The 5,863-nt window shown below is 34.4% G+C and overlaps 1 pseudogene; it reads right to left on the reverse strand.

Moving 5' to 3' along the window:
- LOC136515685 (uncharacterized) overlaps positions 1 to 5,863 on the reverse strand; it is a 36,925-nt pseudogene that overhangs the window by 4,967 nt on the left and 26,095 nt on the right.

The raw sequence follows: 5,863 nt of genomic DNA on the forward strand, positions 1-5,863 counted from the left end.
ACTCACCGTATGCATCACTAACTTGCTTCAGAACTAGACTAACCCGGTCTACTCCCTTGCTATCCCCAGCCACGAACACACAGGACTCAGGCTCTATCGTCTCCCCAGGCAGTTCCACCTAAGGGGAACACTTCTCTGCGCACATAGGGTTCTCTACAAACGCCGCTACCAGGGCTAACACGAGAACAACACACGCAGAGGTTTCTCCTCTAGGGTCCCTAGCATAGAGACATCGCCCCATATGAACGAGCTTAAAGGAAGGCAGGGATTCAAATGGAAAAGCTTAATTCATTTCCACAGAGCAAGCTTACATACGGCTTTCCCTTTCGGGAAACCCCAAGCACTTAGCACAAACCTTAGGGATTACCTTACAAGCACTGGATGATCACGGGGACCTCCTTATTCTCTAATTTACAAAGGTGGAGTGATACAGCGGTGGTGTGTGATTACTACTAATGGTGGATTGATTCTCAGAGTGCTTCCTGAGATCATATCTTCATGTGTATGTGTGTGGGTGGAGAGTTGGTGGAGTGGGTGTCTTCGGTGTCTGGTGGTTCGCTCGCTTTCAACTGTTTATGAACCATATATATAGACTACAAAGTAAGGGGTTGTTTGTTGCCTCCCTCCTTTCTCATTAGTTCCGTGTAGCAAAATCTTGAAACTCTACTTGTTCATTCGGTACACGGATTATTACGGACTAACTCGGAACTCGAAGTTCAAATTTTAAATTCTCGAGTTACTATTTACAGCACTATTCGAATTCAGAATCACTATTCAAATTCCTGGCTACTATTCAAATTCAGGATATGAACAGTGCCCGAGCACTCACCGGGAGTGGCTCAACCTCTTTACTATTTAAGGCAAGTGTCGCTTTCACACGCAAATATTTTATGCACGCTGGATGAGCGAGCGCGCAATTAGTGAATATAAATATTGATATGTCGCTTTCGCGATTAGCTAATCTGATGCTTAGTGAATATGCTTATGCGGATTATTTCTAAGGATCTTTTGCAGGCTGGCGAGACCAAAATTCAGCCGGTCGTGCGTACTATGCTTGTGACAGTCCTACTCGGTACTCACCGTATGCATCACTAGCTCGCTTCAGAACCTAGACTAACCCGGTCTACTCCCTCTGCTATCCCCAGCCACGAACACACAGGACTCAGGCTCTATCGTCTCCCCAGGCAGTTCCACCCAAGGGGAACACTTCTCTGCGCACACAGGGTTCTCTACAAACGCCGCTATCAGGGCTAACACGAGAACAACACACGCAGAGGTTTCTCCTCTAGGGTCCCTAGCATAGAGACAGTCGCTCCCATATGAACGAGCTTAAAGGAAGGCAGGGATTCAAACGGAAAAGCTTAATTCATTTCCACAGAGCAAGCTTACATACTGGCTTTCCCTTTCGGGAAACCCCAAGCACTTAGCACAAACCTTAGGGATTACCTTACAAGCTCAGGATGATCACGGGGACCTCCCTTTATTCTCTAATTTACAAAGGTGGAGTGATACAGCGGTGGTGTGTGATTACTACTAATGGTGGATTGATTCTCAGAGTGCTCCTGAGATCATATCTTCATGTGTATGTGTGTGGGTGGAGAGTTGGTGGAGTGGGTGTCTTCAGTGTCTGGTGGTTCGCTCCGATGCTGAATGCCCATGTATGAGCTTTCTTCGATGATCAATGAATGCGCCCGGCGTCCCGCTTTATAGCATGGAGGGAGCGTCCTTCGCGCTTATCTTCTGGAGTTCCTTCGAGGCGATGTCTTCAATTATTTGATTGAGGAGCCTTCGTGCTTAAGGAAGCGGCCGACGTCTTCAATTATTATCCTATACTGTTGCCTGGACAGTTGGACAAAGAATAATTGTCCTGGCTACAGTAGAGTGACTATATATTGCTTTTGCGCTGTCTTCCATCGCGTACGGTTGTATCCTTCTGGATATTCTTTGGTATGGTCTTCCACGCCGAATGATTGATGTTGCAAACATCAAATCAAGAATAGGCATGCGGTATTGTTATTTATTATCTCTTCCCCTAGACAAATTGTTGATAACACCTTATCAACATAAGGAGTATATTTCTTATATGCACATATATTGATATTGAACTAAGTCTATAATGACTCTTCAATATTTTCTTCATTGTCCAGTTCTTCAGGTTGCCATATTTCATACCAGGACAACAACTTACGATATTCTTTTCATCATATTGAAATCTAATATTCTGGTCTTTGTCCATGACCATGGATATCCAACATCTCATCATCATTATCATCAGATATCTGTATATTCATTTTTGAGTCATAGTCTTTCTTAATATTTTCTTCATAGTCTTTCCTTATATTTTCAAAATTTTCATTTATTTCATGTCTTACTTCTTGTAAGACTTCTTTTTTTATATCTTTCTTCAATAAAGAAATTCTTGCTTTAAGTCTTTCTTTTATTTTTTTCTGAAGAACTTCTTCATTCAATGATTCTGTGTCTCTTTTCACAACATCTTTATATGTGGATACCCTTGAATGTCCTTCTTCTCTTATATTAACACTTGGCAAATTTATCTTCACATCTTTTGCCCTTTTATATTTTTGAATATAATCCTTTGCTACTGGTTCTATGAAATAATTTACTCCCAAAATACTTCTTGCATATGAGAGAGCTTGATCAATATCTGAATATTTTTTCCATGAAACACCTCCATCATTTTCTCTTTCTACCTATTGAGCTATAATTGATTCAAATGTTACATATATTCCTAGTGTCTTTCCCCTATATATAACATATATGGGTCTTTTCTCTATATTGATAGATAATTCTTTCGGTTGTATCTTTCCATTGATCATATGAAAATATTCAGCCAAACTATTTAATATTGCTAGCATATATCTTTTATCTTCTCTTTTATTATTATATTGGAACCAAAAATTGTCTAGAATGCATTCTTGTATATCATCTAGAACAATATGGTCTCTAGGTTTGAATTTATAAGTATTAGGCGGAAATATTCTTAACTTATTTTCAGTTCCGAAGTTGAAACATTCACCCCTAATAGGGCTTGTTCCTCTCTTCATTCCTGCAAAATAGAAGATCGTGAAAATATATCAGGCAATGTATTATCTTTGCCTTTTATATGCTCAAATATTACTTTATATCCGTTTCCAGTAATAATATCTTCAAATAAAACCCATCTCCTAGTTGAACTTTTCTTACTATTTACTTTATTATAGTATCTGCATATAGCTTCACAGTCTATCCTAACTATGAACTCTTTAAATCCTAGATATAGTCTAAAAGCATTTATTGCATTTATAACAGCCAGAATTTCTCTATCTGTATTATTTATTGCTTTTAACTTATATTTTCCTGAAGCATACCTACATATTTGTTCTTCTAACTTTGGAGAGTACTTATGTCGTTTTTGTTTTAGTATTGCACCCCATCCTAACTTAGATGCATATGTTTCTATAATGAAATAATTATCATCTAAAGGTAACTCTAGGGGTTTTAAATCTTTGACTTTTTCTTTAAGAGTTCTTACTAACTTTATATCTTCAGAATTAAAATGTTTTTATCCATTTTTTTCTTAATTTTGCATACAATGGACCAGCTAACTTAGCTAAATTTTCAATATAATTTTTAGCATAATTGACTATTCCTAAGAATTGCTGCAGGGTTTTCTTATCATTCATGACATCCGGAAATTCTAAGATTTTCTTTGCAATATGATCTTGTAAATAGATTCTTCCCTCTCCTATTTTATGACCTAAAAAGTTTATCTTTTCCTTACATATCTCCATTTTCTTTTTAGACAATATTAACCCATGCTGTTCTACCTTTCTAAAGAAGGTTTCCAGGTGAGCTATATGTTCTTTATAGGATTTTGAGAATACTAATAAATCATCAATATAAACCAATATGAATTCTTGATTTTCATTAAAAATATTTTGCATTTTTCTTTGAAATAAAGCAGGGGCATTTTTTAATCCTAAGGGCATTACTAACCATTCAAAATGACCTTGAGGACATGTGAAAGCAGTCCTATTCTATTGATTCTTCTTCCATTTTTACTTGCCAAAACCCAGCTTTTAAATCAAATTTTGAAAAATATTTACTACCTTGTATTCTATTTATCCATTCTTACTTATTTGGAATATTATAAGCATCATCTATGGTATTATCATTTAGTCTTTTATAATTGATAACCATTCTTGACTTTCCTCTGGCTATTTCAGCATGATTTCTAACTATAAATGAAGCAGATCTATGAGGACTTCGGCTATCTCTTATAGCTCCAAATTTTAGTAATTCTTCAATATACATCTTAAATTCTTCTATATCTTTATGTGTTGCTTCTATAAGACTTGTCTTAATTATATGGTCGGGATTTATTATGTTAATTTTACATAATATACCATTCTTGTCCCAATGCTTCATTGGTATTTCTCCTATTATCTGAATATCTTCTAATCTTGTCACAATTTTATCTATATCCTTTTTAGATTTTATGTCTCTATACCAATTTGGTGCTAATGATTGCAAACTGATACATTCTATGCATGAATTTGCTATATGAAATTCTTCTATAAATTCACCTAGCTCTTCATCTATATAATTATCAGGAATATTTTTATCAAATCCTTGGAGTTCTAAATTAGTCTTTCCTAAAGTAGAATTTATAGTCTTTCGCACTTCTGTTATATATGGAACATTGTCTTGATAAGGAATAAATGTTATTCCTTACTCATGTATGATTGTTGTTTATAAAGAGAACTATAGAAATCTTAATCCTAATATCATATCATCATGTATCATAGATAGATCTCTTATTGTAATTTCATCCATTATATATTTTGTGTTATTTATTTGTACTTCGACATCATAAGCTAGTTGATTATGAACCTTTTTTATCCCAGACATATCAGTAGATATTTCTACTTTATCTTGATCTATTGTATGAACTATTTCCAGACACTTTACAAAATATTTATCATGTATAATATTTTTTGTACAACCGGTGTCTACTAGCGCTAATATTTTATAAGAGATATTAGGTGTTAATTTTACTTTTACAGGTATTCTTATTCCTATAATTTCTTTAAATGGTAATTTAACTATATATTTGCTACCAAAGTTTATTATGGCTTCTTTTAATTGTATAGCTTTAAAATATTCAGGGTATAAATATATACATCAGGGAATGTATATCATTGAAATTAAAGGAATGACAAGGAAAAAATTAGGAACTAAGGTTCTAATAACTTTATTAGATAAAAGATGGGACTCAATAAATAAAGCAGCATTAGGATTTTTAGAAGGTGATAAGAATGAAAATATGTTAATAACATATATAGCTCTAGATTTAATAATGCCAGTTAAAGAATTTATAGATAAGATGGCATTTGGATTTCAAACTAAAAGATATGAAGAATTTAAAGGAACGAATCTATTAGTAAGCATAGAATTTATAGGAAGGTTAACCAATAGAAGTGGAACCAGATATAAGGTAAATGTGAACAATGTTGTAGAAAGTATGCAATCTAAAGGAATAAAATTTATGAGTCCTTTGAAAATAAGTTCTGAAGAAAGAGCAGGAGAAGAATGGAACATAAGCTCATTAATAGAGCCAAAAATTTTAAAACAACCTAAAGATTACATAAGCTATGAAAATAATAGAGGGTTGACTAGTATTAGGTTTGTAGATTATAAAGAACAAAGTTTAGATGATTTAGAAGCATCCAGTTCAGAGGCAAAATTGGAAGAAAACAGAAGGCATAGCATATGTGAATTTATGGAAAAGTTAGATATAGATAATGAAATAAATCATTATAAGCAAAAGCTAAGCAAAATTCATGATGAATATAAAACCTCC

This window comes from Miscanthus floridulus, chromosome 17 (assembly GCF_019320115.1).
Source record: "Miscanthus floridulus cultivar M001 chromosome 17, ASM1932011v1, whole genome shotgun sequence".
NCBI classification, from domain to species: Eukaryota; Viridiplantae; Streptophyta; class Magnoliopsida; order Poales; family Poaceae; genus Miscanthus; species Miscanthus floridulus.